Below are 14,970 nucleotides of genomic sequence, written 5' to 3'. Positions count from 1 at the left end.
CTAATCCTACAATTGCAGGTGCATCAGAGTGTATCAGGGAAGAGTGGGAAGAAAAACCCCATATGACTCTCTTTTATTCTTAACATAGAATGGTCCCTACCTAAAGTGGTTGGGTGAGGGCTGTGAGGGAGAATATAGTGGAATTTTAAGCAGTATAATGCTTAGTAGAAATACAGGCTATTTCCATTTTCAAAATATTCTAGTCTGGATTTATTAAAATAAAACTAAATAAAAAAAGAACAAGACTAAACTCAAACTTACGTTTTTGTGTTCATGACATTAAATAAACAGATTTCAGTGAATTCTCCCCCTTTTAACTTGTTGGTTGGTATTGTATAGAGGCAGCCAGCATCTAATATGCTTTCAATTGTGTCTTCAGCCCTCAAGACCCTGGGGGTCTGAAATCTCAGCCAACTTTGCAATTTAATCCAAAACGCAAGGCAGTTCAGATTCCAAGTAACCTGTTACCCTCTGCTAGCAAAACATCACTGGTGGTTTGAAAAAGGCCATTTTTAATAACCCCTTTTCAGTTTCCTGGCAGGCCCCCTGCTTTACTTCAAAGTTGATTTTCCCCAGTGAGAGTACAGCTGGAAGAATCCAGAAGTGCACTGTGCCATGCTTCCACTACCCTGGACTTCGAAGGCCCAGCTCTAGGGTAGTGAAGAGGGCTGGAATTGGAAGGCAGACAGGGGGCTGGGCAGGCTGTGGCTCACAAGGAAATTTCCCAAAGACAAAACAGCCCATCACCCATAACAGTAAACAACCACAGAACTGAATCCAAATTGAATTTTGGGATTGTATCACTTTGGCTTATTTTTAAATTTGATAATAACGAAAAGAAACAACTGTAATTTGCATTGCCTCTTAAGTGTCACAGTAGTTTGGGATTTTTTTTTCTTATTGTTTTCTCTCAGTGGCCCATTATTTAGTTGTCATACAATAAGATGCCAAGCAAACAATCTGAAGAGACACTGGAGGCAGGGAAGAGGCAAGAAAACAGAATTTCATTTGGGCCGGCAAATGAAGACAACTGTAGACTGAGATAGCCTTAAACTCCAAGACAGTAGCCTTGCAGGCCTGAATTTTCTCTTATGTTCTTGCCCAGGACTAGTGAAGTTGGGGTTGCCAGTAAAATGACCACTTAGCTCAAAATGTCTCATTTCAACTCCAAGTCTTCTTAAAACAGCAGAGAAGGACTGGGGCCAGAAAGTGCTTTCTAGTGCAAACACTGTTGCACTTTTACAAGGCAGGTAAAGCCTGAAATTATGTTGCTAATTAATTTTATATTTCCTCCAGCTACCTAGAACCAACTGTAGCTCAACATTCCTCAATTGGGATTTTGCCAAGAATTCAGATAATGCCATTTATGGATCATGCCAACAGTTGAGGTCATGCTTTCTGTCTAAAGTGGAAAAAGAAATAGGGAGGAATTCGTGGAAAGTACATATGGGGGGGAGACAAAAGGGAGAGAGAAAAGAGATGAGAGGTAAAAATCTTTCTATAGCAACCAAGCCCAAATAGACACATAGAGGAGACAAGGCCCAAGAGGAATTTGTACAACTTGGTGGTGGACATTAAGCAAAAACAGTCTAAAGCAGCATTCACAGGAAAAGTTCAAGAAATAGTGAGGTGGAGTCACAGAAGCAACCCCTCCAAAATTGTGAAGGACATCAAAAAGCCTGGTGCCTTGCATCATGGCTGCTGGCAAACACTCTCTGCTTCATGCACGCCAGGAATGTAAACTGCCTGCCACCTGGTTCAGGGTCTGGGAATTAGAAGTGAGGCTTTGTTTCTAGCAGGAATTTAGGGATATGAGGACTAGAGCGAAGCTCTAGGATCAGGCTAGCCTGAGCTTCCAGCTGGATCACCCTTTGGATAGCACTCTGTCTAATCATCCCTATTGTAGAGATGAGAAAAGTGAGGCCCCAAATGGAAAAATAGCAAAGCCAAATGTTGCTGTTAGCCACAGAGAAAAGACTGGCACCCAGCTCCCAGCTGTTCATATTGAATATTCCATTGTTCCAAAAGAAAATGAGAAAGGCAAGACTATGCCAGATTATTTCCTAAAGTTATAAGTTAAAATCCTGATATTATACCTTCTCTATTTTTAAATGTCAAAATACCTTTTTGGGAAACAATGACTCCAAAAGTAACCATTTGTTTTAGGATGTCTTCTATGTTTTATAGTACAACCCGCAAAAATAATAAATTGAAATTCCATGGGACACATCAGTATCTAGGGGCAAATATTTGGCATGGAATAACAGTAGTCTAGTCTGGTCTCTGGCCATGTATCACCAGTCAATCCAAATCATGTGAGCCTAAGCCTGGAACCCATTGGAAAGGCCACTGAAGTGTTATGCAGGGAACAGTGAGTTTGAAAGAGGATGGCTTGGCTGGGATGTGCGTGGAGGGTGAGCTAGGAAAAGGATGAAGCACTTTGAAGACTGGAGAACCAAGATGCCTTGGGTTCAAACTCTCAGCCTGTTTTGTTTTCTTTACAGTTACTTTGTGATGACAACTTCTAATTACCATTATGTCCTGCTTTAATTTAATATTTTTGCTATTATATAGTCATATTTTTGATTTTCATCTGTTTTGAAATTTTCCTCATAAGGAAAAAAGTCATAACATTCATTTTCTATGTAGTGTGCTCCTTGTATAGAAGTTTAGAGAGGCTTTGTGACTTGCCCGAAATTACCTGGATCCTACATGTTCCACTTCATTCTAGATCTGTTAGTCCTTCCTTTAGTCTACCTATCTATTCCAGTTTTGTTAACTTAGAGCCTCTCAGTATGATCCATCAGCTGGAATACAGCATTCTAACACATACTTTCAGCTCTCCCACCTCCAAATGCTCAGAAGCACCACTCTGTATGCCAGAGCCAAGAAGCACCAGGTTTTAGGTCCCCAAAAAATTACAGACATTCTGGGCGTGTAAAGAATTTTGCCTCCTTAAATTTTGCCTCCTGACTACTCACTAATGTGACCTGTGGGAAATGTGTGCCCCAGTGTCCCATCACAGCCGCTACCCTATTGCTATTGCTTCTGGCCAGATAAAGGCCAGAGCAGGAGCTCTGCATGTCAAAATGCACACCCAATGTGATGACTGCCATCAAATTCTCATGACCCTCACTGGGATGACTCGACTAAACAATCATGTTAGAAATATACTTCCTCCCAGACCACACCATGCACTACCCAGTTAAGTGTCAGTCTGCTCATGAAAAATGATTTAACCATTAATATTAAGCAAGATTAATTTTAAAGATAGAGCAAATAACACTGACAAAACAACCACAATATTTCAGATCCAAAGCTGGATGTGTTTGAGATCCCTACTTGGAACTGTGGTTGTTTGGAATTGTTTCTAGTTGGGATTCTGGTTGTTTGTGATGACACCTATACATATACTCCTTCACATGGGGGAGGAATCACATTTTCTAAGTGAATAGGAAAGATGCCCTCTGGCTCTTGATGAGTTTGGTGATTAGCAAGTTCCAGAACCCTGACTCAGCAAAAGTACTGGGAGCGAAGACCTAGTAGTCACTTAGCTGTGGCTCGGATGGATCTTGCGTCATTCAGACTAAATAACTTCCGAAAGAAGTCGAATTAATATCTATCTCTGGGCAGGCAGGAGCCCAGAACAGATCATAGATCCGGCCCATCAACAAATGTTCATCTCTCAGAACCTGGTAAAATAAAACAGGACTCACGGGCTTTGGGTAAAACAGTCAGCTTCCCAGACTCACATGGGAAAAAGTTAATATGGTGGTAATGAGCCACTTAAATGCCTGTCTGCCTATGTTACAATAACATGCCCTTTTCATTCCTTCCAACAGCTCCCAGAGGGCACTGTGGACAGCCATGATTTCTGGGTATTTTGTTCCCACTCCACAAGCCTACCAAAACCAAAGCACTTCCTACTCTCCTGATGTTTTTTTAACATGCTGAGTGACCTCCCCATTCTTTTTCCCTTTTAGTATCTATTTGTCATGAGTTTTCTTTCTTTTATGTCTTTTACAATTTTTTTCTTTTTATCCTTTCAATGTTTAGGACTTATTTTTCATCAACATTGCTCCTGGGGATATTTTTCCTTTCTCTCTACTCTATTCTTTTTTTTTCTCTTCATGTCATATTTTTAGTAATTTCTTTTTCTGTTTGGTAGAACTTCCTTTTACTATGTTTTTGTTGGGTTTTGCTTTACTGTTTTTATGGATTTTTATGTTTGTTTCTTCTTTTTTCACTTTTAAAAATTGGGTTTGGCTTAATATTCTTTTGCCATTCATTATTTTCCTTCTCTTGGGTCTTAACTGATGTGTTTTTCCTTTTTGCTTTTAAGGAGGTTTATTAGGAGGGGACAAGTTGCTTTTAGATATTTTGGGGGAGGTAGAAATTTTTTCTTTTATAATTTTCCTTTATCTATATTGTTTTCTTTAATTAAAAAACTTGTCTCTCAGCCATCTGTGGTGATACACCCTGACAATCTTGGTACTTAGGAGGTAGAGGCAGGGGGATTATGAGCTCAAGGCTAGCCTGAGTTACACAGCGACATCATCCTGTCTCAAAAAAAGAGAGTTTCATTTTCTTCTCCTCCTCTACCATTATATCATGTGCTCTCCTTTGTCTTTGAACTTAAAACAGCATCTTTATTTTAACACTGTTTTAGAGTCGCAGAGATGTCATAAAGACAGCACAGAGGATTCAACATCCTCAACAACGAGCATTCTCTACTACTGTCTCTCACTCATGGTATATAATTTTTATGCATTTTATTGTGCATTACATTTTAACTAAAGCTATTCAAATGTCCTTAGTTTCTGCCCAATGTCCTTTTTCTATGCCTGTATCCCTTCCAGGATCCCACATGACATTTACTTGTTACATTTCTTTAGACTCTTCTTGCTTGGACAGTTTCTCTGACTTTTCATCTTTTTGGATTATAGTGATAGGTTCTGAGGCATAGTGGGCAGGCGCCTTACAAAATGTACCTCAGTTGTGACACAGTGATGCTAACCTTAGTCTTTGCTTTTTGTTTCTCCACTGTGAATTGACTTTCTCCTTTACTCTGACTGCATTTTTTTTTAAATCAAATCCTTGCTTGGGGTAGAAAGAAATAAGCTCCCCCTTCTGGAAGATGGCCAGTGCCACATTATTTTGCTCTGGTTCTTTCAGACTGTCTTTGTATTCCCTTGTCATGTCATGACCCTTCCATATAGTTTTTCACTCATTTAACTTTCTAAATGATTTTATTTGTCTTTGACACTTGTTTGCTTCATCTTAATTTCAATTTGCTTTCCTCTATCTCCCCCCATCCTTTTTTCTTCATTACCTTTTAATGCTCTCCCCTGTTTTTATACCATTTACATTTCCTTTATTGAAAAATAATTGTCTACATTTATATGTCTATTAATCTCTTCTTTTTACATAACATTTTCTTGATTAAACTAATATACACTATATAGCTAACATATTTTACATAGCTAGAAGAACAATACAACGACGCATAGGGGAAAATGTACCCTCATTCTCATCCTCTAAGCCGCCTTTGTATTAATGTTCATTATCTACTGGATTTCACACCACCCTTGAAAGCTGTGTCCCCTCCCAGAAATGACAAACAGACCCAGTGTTGTAACTCCTAAGAGTGATTATTTTCTTCAACAACTCTGATCCATCCATGGTCATGGCCATTAAACTGAAAATTAGCTGGAATATCAAGGTGATAGTTATGTATTTTCTTGTATATAAGCATCCACATTAAAATCACCTATGCACACTCTTTTCCTAGATCTCTTTAGCTCTTAGCACCAGGAGCATGCATGTGTGTGTGTGCATGCTTGTGCCTGTTTCCCACACTCAGTGAACATCTAGAAGTAAGTTGGAGCCTAGGGATCTTGGAGGAGGAGCCTCTGAGAGAAGTGAATATACACGTGACTGGAAGGCATCAGGAAGACCCCATCAGGCGCTTCACAGTTCAGATGGCCTACTTGCAGGCCACGCTCTGTCACCACTCTTCTCTCATCCCAATGATTTCCTCTCTCTCCAGGTATGAGTTCTGGAAAACTGACATTCCAGCCCTACCCCCCTATGCAGCAAGGGCAGCGAGTAAAGCTGAGTTGCTGATTACTTTGCTCTTTTGCGCTCCCATTTCCCTGACTGAGAAAAACAACAGGACAGCCTTTCCCGACAAGCCCTGCCTTAGAGAGCTTATTTTAGGTGCAACCCCCACACAGAAGCTTGGAAGGGGTTGGAGGTGTGTGGGAATTAGACGGCCTCATAATTCCTCTCTGATGATGAGATTCAGTCATCCGAGTACTTCTGTTGTTGCTGTCAATTAAGACTGACACCAGGAGGCGAGCGGACACGGAGCTAGGATCTTTAGATCATTCTAACCCCTACCAGAGCCCTTTTCCTCCTGCTTGTTCCGTTTCATTATGGCACTACGTGTTGAGAAAAGAAGCTGGGGATAATTCTATAAAATGATATGTCCCAGTCTTCCAAGCCAAGGTTTCACGGTAGCCCAGTCAGAGTCGGATAGTGCTGCAGGTCCACCAACCTGGTCTAAAGAGTAGTTTTCTGGTGGTAGAGCCACTCTATGTTGTCTCAGAGCAGCTCTTCCTATCTTTTGTGTGCCTCTATACATCAGCCAAGACTGTGCACTGGCACTAGGCTAAAGACCATGTGACTTTATCTTCCTACAATGTGGTATTAATTTTCACCAGGGAAAAAAAAGTGGCTAATGGAAATCGGGCATTTAAGGTAGTAAGGGGGACAGTTTTGCCTCAGGGCAACGCATAAGGGTTTGATTTTCTTTGAATTCTCAACCTGATTCTGAGGTTAGCAGTAACTAGTATAAGGGCAGTACAAATACATGAGGTGAAGCCCTCATCTCAGAGCCAGAAGAACCCACTGGCTCAACAGCACAGTGGTTTTGAGCAGTCCACGTACTGAAGGACTTTTCGGCAATGTGGTTCTCATCCACAGTGACCAGACTGAGCATGTCTACTATGCAAAGCAAACTCAAGCAGGCAAAGTAGTATTGGGGTGGAAGGGACATAAAAAATGGTTCATAAGAATGTTGGAACTCCTGCTTTTCTGGCTCATTCCTCGTGTACAGCAGCAGAGGAAGGAGAGATGTTTACAAGGGCAGACAGATATGGGAGGACCTCAGAAGGCCTCCACACAAGCATCGGCCTCTTTGAGACTATATGGAGCACTGTTGGTGTTAACCAAGCATCAGGAATTCTCTAGGCTGACCCTGGAAAAAATTATTGACACCATAAATACTGAGGTAGAGAAGTAGAGCTAGTGGAGGGAAACTTAACCTTGGAAGTGTAAAGTACTTGCTTCAAGGGAGCCAATGACTTACAGAGCAGGAAATGGTCATGGAGATATGTTAATTAATCTCCAAACCTAACTATAATAAGCAGTTCTCAAAGACTAGCAATTGTAAACGACAGGGAGACTTTGAGTTGAGAGCAGAAAGAGGCCGTAAGCTATGTAGGAAGGTGAACCAGGAAAACTTAAAAAAAATTAGGGGCCTTTATATGTGACCTTGAAGGAAAAAGGCAAAACGGCAATGGGAAAGATGAAGGAGCGTAGGAAATGCCAAACAAGCACACACAGCAGGTATGTTCAGTTCTAATATTAAAAATGAATTTGCAATAAACCATAAAGGTAGAAAGAACATTTTGGAACGCCATGTATATATGTAATTTTTCAGTTCTTTGTAAATGAACTATTATAGGTACTTATAAGATAGAATTGAAATAGGATGCTTCTGTTAAAGCAAACACCCAGCCAGTCAAGTCTGATGTTACAGGACTGTAATCCAAGCTACCAGGGAGACTGAGGCAGGAGGATCATAAATTCAACACTTTACTGAACTACCAGTGGTGGTCGACTTAGTGAGCTACCTGGTCTCGACACAAAATGTTCCAAGAATGTCATGGTTGTGTTTTAATGGTAGATAGCTTATCTGGAATGTTCAGGATCCTCGGTTCATTTCAGTACACGCTGAGCTATCTCTCCAGCTCAGGAAAACATTTTATATGTTCCTTGTATTATCTTTCAGAGACAACTGATTTTCCTAGCATGTTCTAGGTAATCATATGCCTTTCTGAAGGCCGCTTTCCTGTCAGGTTTCCTTCATAGAAACAGGTAATTTGCACAGCAAGGCAGGCTCACCAAAAATTTCAGCAGGCAACAGTGTATTTCATACACACATGAACTAACTCACAGGGAGAAAGGAGCAAGAGCTTTGAGGATCTAGAACAAACTTCAAGAGTGTACACTCTACAGTCCACAGAGAAAAAAGATCAATATTTGTTACTGTTCGTCCCTATATTTTCATCAGATTGGGCTGTAGAAAGATTTTAATTCTAGTAGGCCCTTGCTCTGTGAGTGTGTTTGTCATCGGTACTACAGCTGGAACCTATGGCTTTGCACATGCTAGTTAAGCATTTGACCACTGAGTGCCAGCAATTATGGTGTTAATATTCATGCCACTGTGATTTGTATATGGTCTGAGTGTGTCTTATAACTTTTTATGTTGAAATTTTCCTCCATTGTATTGTATTAGGAAGATACAAAATTAATTTAGTGATAGTATTTAGAGACAAGGCCTTTAAAAGGTGACTTCATTTACATAAGGCCGTTAAGGTGGAGCTCTCATGGTTGAGTTCTGGTAAGGTAACTAGAGAGGGAAGATACAGAGTCACACACATGCCTCTTGACCCTTGTCATATGATGTTCTATAAAGCCTTGGGACCCTGGTTGCAAAGTCAAGGGGCCTTGAGCTAAAGTAGTCTTTGGCTTATAAAGTCTCCAGTCTCGTGTATTCATTATGTAACAGTAAATGGACTAATATTGATATTTAGACTTCACAGTGCTGTTGTAAGTACCAAAGGAATTCATATACATAAAAGTGTTTAGAACAGAGCCTTGTCTACAATAAGACAATATATGTATTAGCTAGTGTCGTCACTATAGCTGTTGCTTGTTGTGGCTCCTGGTGCTGCTACTGTTAAAGAAAACATCTTAGAGTTTCTGGATGCTATTTCATATTTTCCACAGTTTTTCCTCACAGTTTTCTCCAAAGATGAGAGGGGTTATCTGTCACTGCTCTTTCTCTGAGATACCACCCCCATCAAGAGCTTAAACTCTAGAGCCAATTGTTAATCAAAATTGTACCTCAAACCTGCCCTGGGCACAAGGAAAGCTTGACCTCCCTGCCTGTCATTCCTCTTGAGGGATGGCTGTAACAAGCTGCCTCACTCGTTCCTGTTCCTGTACAGATCATGAAAAGATATGAGCAGGTCAGCAGGCAGTACACTCTCTGGGAATTAACCTGGAGCATACTGTTTCCATTCCTTTGTGTGATTCTGGTCTTCTCCATTCCTTCACTTCTCAACGCTTCTGCGGAGTTGCATGCTAACTGACTAGCCACAAACAATGCACTGCCTTATCCTTAGCTAGGCTTTTGGCAGCTAAGGATATAGACTGGAACTGCTGGGACAGACTGTACTCCGTAGACACTGGTTCCTTCTCACTGTAGCTGGAACCTTTCATCTCATTCCCATAAGGACCTTGTGAAAAGGAGAAGCCAAGCTCACAAATACACAACCCACGTTTGTTCACCTCCGTTTTCAGGTAAAGGGCGGCTAAGACATTTACATTCTCCCACCAAGTTTTGTCACTGGCATCCGCTTATGGTCTCCCAAACCTTAATTGTTCCTAGACTCCCGGTGCGAGTCTTTGTATGATCAGAGGCATTTAAATATCTTTGGTTCAACCACCATAACCTCATCCTATACCTACATCATTTATCCACATCCTGGGTCACACCCAGGATCATTTCATCACCGAAAACTGCCCCACCTGTGTCATCTTTTAGATCATACTCTCTGTTCCCCTGAGGATTTTTCTGTTTCTCTAACTTGCATTCTTAGACCTCTTGATATCTCCCAATTTACCAGACTCATTCAGCATAATTACGTTCTCTGACTGGCCTGGGATCTGTAATTCATTATGCCAGTCACTCCCCTTTCCATACTCATAACCTGCTCCATCATCTCCTGGTACAACCTGCAAAGCCACACTCTCCTGCCTCAAAAGAGTTTTTCCTGGAAATCCTGGCCAGTTTCTACTGTATATCACCTCGATAGCCTCATGTCTTTCCTTTGCTCACTGCCTTAACTCCTGAATCTTTATCCCTGTCCTCTCTAATGGGAACATCATGCTCAAACCTCTCATTTTTTAAGGCAAAGTGCCTGAGCCTTACCTCTCCAGTTGCTGCCCCTTTCTCTCCCCTTTTCTTTTGAATAAATGGTATAGTCACTGCCCCTTCCCACAGTGCCACCTGCTTCTGTTTCCTGGGCAAGTTCTCTTATCCCTGTCAATACTGCTATTATTAGTATTAATCAAATAGTATTTTTAATTCTACTGTAGCCACTACTAGACATAAGGGCCTCCAAGAGGAGCATCATGTCTAACTTAGCTATGTGGTCCCAGAGCCTAGCACAGTGCTTGATTGATAGGAGGTGCTCAATAAACGAATTATGTCACAAACACTTACTGAGCACCTACTAGGAACCAAGCACTATATCGGCTCTGTTAGCATCCACAGCACTTGGGTTCTAATCCATCACAAAACCCACATTCAAGAACCATTGATTCTCACAGAAACTTTCTCTCCTTTGTCAATGCCCATGACCACTGCTCTGGCTGGATCTTCCTCACAATAGGCATTCAAAGTTTGTTGAAGAAGTTTGATAAAACCCAGCAGATGCCAAAAGACTAGTTTGCTCATATAAATAAATGCCCATGGGTAGGTTTGTTAAAGGGTCTGGTAGCTGAGAGCAGCTTTTCTAGGCTTTCAGAACCATTCACTTGAAACTCTATCTCAACATAGCTCAGCCTTACTAAGCCTCTGCCTGACTTGGCCTTGGCCCTTTTCTTCAGCTTCTCTCAACAAATCTTTGTTTCCAGGTTTTTCTCTTTCATCTTCAAACCAGTGAAGAAATTTCTTGGTCTTCTACTCAATAGTATGAAGAAATACCAATACTAGAAGTGCTCCTGACTTGAGGGTCCCACTTTACGAAATGTGTGTCCCCTTTCCACTCAAAGGCTACCTTTGGTAGCTCTGCTTCATTCTGCCAACTGGATCCTATGCCAAGTGGTCAGTAAGAATAGAATTCAGGTTTAATGGCCAGGGAAAGGCTTCACGGATAAGAAAGGGAAACTTTGTGATTATAGTTCAGCAGATGGAAATATTCTGGTAAACATGAAGGTAGGTGTGTGTGTGTGTGTGTGTGTGTGAGAGAGAGAGAGAGAGAGAGAGAGAGAGAGAGAGAGAGAGAGAGAGAGAATGTCTGTGTGTTTCATAGTTTTCTTCTTGGAAGGAGGTAGCATGTATAATGCAAGTTCAAGAGGTACAAAATGGAGTAAGTGTTCTCCCCACTCCTACCAGGTTCTCTTCTCTGGGTGTGATCACTGTTTCTTCTGTGTTTTTCTAGAGATGGTAGATACATTTACAAATATTGGCATAGCTGCATGCTAGTCACTGACTTAGAACATGGCCCGGTACTCCAAAAGCAGAGGGAACTAGTATGCGCACAAGTGTAAAGTAGAGAATGTCCTTTCATCCAATATCCTCTTCTTCTTAATTCCCAACCTCTCTTAGTAGCCTTTTCCTGCCAGGGAGAACAAGTTCAAATTTCCAAACCCTTCCTACTGGTACCATGGTCTGCAATTTGCAGGATGGTCATAGTCCCTGTTTCTTGTAACTTTGGTACAGTTCTGTGGATTCATTTTCTCCTTGACTATCTTTGCCTTAGAGTTAGGCCAGTTAATAATCTTCGACCCTCCATTGTAGCTAGTTTGTAAAATCATTTCCATGTGCAGCTGCTTCTAACCACTTCCACTGTCCATTTGCAACTCTCTCTCTCTCTATCCCTCAGGTCCCCATCGCTTCTCATAGGCAACACTGGAATTTGGAGTGAATGCCTACCTAATGGCCTCTAGCGTCTTCGGTAAAATCAAATGGCCTAAGTACTGTGAGAGCTCACTTGTATTCAACCAACATTTGTTTCTTTCTCATCCTCTCTTTGCTATCATCTCTCCACTGTCTTTATACATTCTCCATGTTCTATACACACGCACCTTAGTAGATGCTGTACAATTCCTGAAATATTTCTTTATGTCTTTTTCTCTATTGAAATCAAATCAGAACAGTGGAACATGACAACTTACCTGGACCCTAGAGTAAAGTACTAGAAAATTCTGGGTATATACATCACAAAGGAGAATCACATTCAACGCCTCTTAAAGTCATTGACTTCAGAGTCTAGAATGGCATCGTTGTCACTTAGAGGCTGAAAAAGTCAATACTTACCCTGCATTTCAACCTTAAAATTCTACATATCCTTTGTAACTCATCTCCAAAGTCATCTTCTTCTTGAAGCCTCCCAAAACTGGGGCAGTTCATCTGTTTTCACAGAAGCCTGAATGAAATTTTTCCTTTCTATGCATTGCCAAAGGTGAGTCTATTCCTTCTGGCCTGGTGTAGTACAGTAAAATCAATTCCAACTCATTATCCCACCTCCTAAGGCAAGTCCAACTAAATGAGGTATGTGGCTACTGAGGAGCAAGTTAGGAGGTTCCCTCAACTCATATGTGCTAAAGTAAAGTGTGCTTCACCCTGAAACTGATTGATTTTCAACTTGACTTAGTTCAGTGTATAGGATGTAAGTGTAACATAATTTTTAACTTATATGACATCTGTTTTATTTCAATGGAGTTAAAATTTTTTTTCACATCATCAACTGTTCTTTGAAAATAATTTAATAATTTTGGAAGGCTTTTGTCTTCTTTCAATCCATAGTATATCTGTTCCCTCTCTTCAAAGGCTCCTCTATGTTCCCTATTTTTGCTTTTACAGATAACATTATACTAAAGGTGTATAAATCTGTAGCCAAACATATATTTTTCAGAAGACATACTTTGAAGTTCAATTTCTCTGTCATGAGGTACTAAAATTTATACAAATTTACCAAGCCACTTCCTATGATGTCATGCTGATTTAATCCAGTGGTAGTATACAAGAACGATAAGATCATTGCACTGTGGCCAGCACAGTTCATAAATCCTTTCTAATATGATAAGCAACAACTCTGACCTGTCATTGTTACTCCAACTTGAATTCTTTTATCATTAGTAAAATGGAAGGGTTTTCAATAATGTTAACATGTGTGATTTGTTTGTCCCTCTCTAGTCATTTAACCTATAGATTTCTACAGCTTGCTTTTTGATGAAGATCACATTGTTTCATTCATAAATTGACAAGTAGTTCATGGAATCAGCACATCTGATCATAATCATGCTTCTTGCTATTCACAATTGATGTTGGATAAAACCATGGCAAACACTGTACTAGTGATTGCTAACCCATAGCATATAGATCTGATTTATTAACAACAAAATCACAGCCAGCAGCATTGTCGCAAATGGCTGGAGTGCATGTGATACCCATGGTTTATCTGTAAGGTATAGACCAGCCTTCTTAAGTTTAGAAGCACTAGACAGCACTATCTTGGTATTTTGAACAGTGAAATCATAAAAAATGTGATGATTGTGGTACTAAACACACCATGCAGAGATCTTTATTAGCAGCCTAAGACTGGAAACAAAACGCAGAGTTGGGCTTCTGCTAGAAGCCTGAACTGTGGGTATTCGGTCACTGCATTTGTCCAAATATGCCCACACAAATGCAAGAATTGATCTTGAATATATCACTAAATTGCAGCAAATGGGTGATTTTGCAAATATGCAAATCATGTAAAGACAGAATGCACGTTATTGTATTATTGTCTGAGTGCCCAGATGACCAATCATATTTTAATGTCATCTATGATTTCATGGAATTTTACATTTTTAATTATGAATGCATATAACTCTTCCCTCTTATTATTTCATATATTTAGTTCATTGGAAGATGATATAATATAGTCATTTACATTTTGATATATACATGTGTGTACATATATATATATATACATGTTTTATTCTAAAAAATTCTTCTTAATAATACATCTGAACTTCATTTGATGGATGATGTGTGAAATCATTTGCACAGGCACAAGTCAGAATTACCGCATCATGAGAACTGTGCCATTCCAGCTCCCGGCGCAGGCTTCTTCAAACACAGGTAGGTCAGTTCTGGAATACATGAGCAATTTCCAGAAAAGAGAAAAGAAGGGGAGGATGACCTTACCTTCACCACTCCATGAAGGTGCTGGCTCTTAGGCCACTTAGTAGCTGCATTCTGTGGGGCAGCAGGATAGCAGGGAAGCCAGAAGCCGATGACTAGCAGGGATCTCTCCAGACCACAAAATGGGGGCAGTATTTTCTGAAACACTTCTAGAGCCGATTCTGTGCCTCGTGGTAAAGCTGTTGAGGCAGAATATGGGCGACTAAGTATCTGAAGTCTGCATTTTTAAATCATGTTAAACTATAGAGAACACAAAGTCTTTTTTAATCACACAGTTCAGTGGCACTTACCACAGTCCCACTGTTCACAGCTGTTCACCTCCAGAGCTTTCTCAGCTCCCCAAACTGAAACTTTGTACCCAATACACAGGAACTCCCATCCTCTCTCCTGCTTCACCAGCATTAACCACTACTCTATTCTGTATCTTGAATTTCTATATTCTGGGTAATCCATAGTTGTAGAATCTTACAGTGTTTGATGTTTTATGTAAAAAAAGTTTTGTGGTTTTTTTTTTGTAATAAGAAAATGGTCACTGCTAAAGCACATTCATGTCTCATGCAGCATCGGGTATTTTAGAAAATCTTATATTTCTCAGGGACCTCTGAGGGTACCAAAACTCTTCCAGAGGAACTCATGGAATCAAAATGACCTAATGTTAAGAAATTACATGAGGGGATGGAGAAATGACTCAGAGGTTA

At 40.4% G+C, this 14,970-nt stretch overlaps 1 long non-coding RNA gene across 1 annotated transcript in view; it reads right to left on the bottom strand.

Annotated features, from left to right (window-relative positions):
- LOC121442729 overlaps positions 1-14,445 on the bottom strand; it is a 42,799-nt gene extending 28,354 nt beyond the window's left edge. Inside the window, exon 1 of the long non-coding RNA XR_005973588.1 lies at positions 14,276-14,445. This is a non-coding gene — a long non-coding RNA (uncharacterized LOC121442729). The remainder of the gene's footprint in view (positions 1-14,275) is intronic.
- Positions 14,446-14,970: the final 525 nt, after the last annotated feature.

The sequence above is a fragment of the Microtus oregoni genome, unplaced genomic scaffold, assembly GCF_018167655.1.
Source record: "Microtus oregoni isolate MIOR12 unplaced genomic scaffold, Mior012 000094F_ref0000399, whole genome shotgun sequence".
Classification (NCBI taxonomy): Eukaryota; Metazoa; Chordata; class Mammalia; order Rodentia; family Cricetidae; genus Microtus; species Microtus oregoni.
Note: the sequence above shows the minus strand (reverse complement) of the source record. Positions and strands in the feature narration are given on the sequence as shown.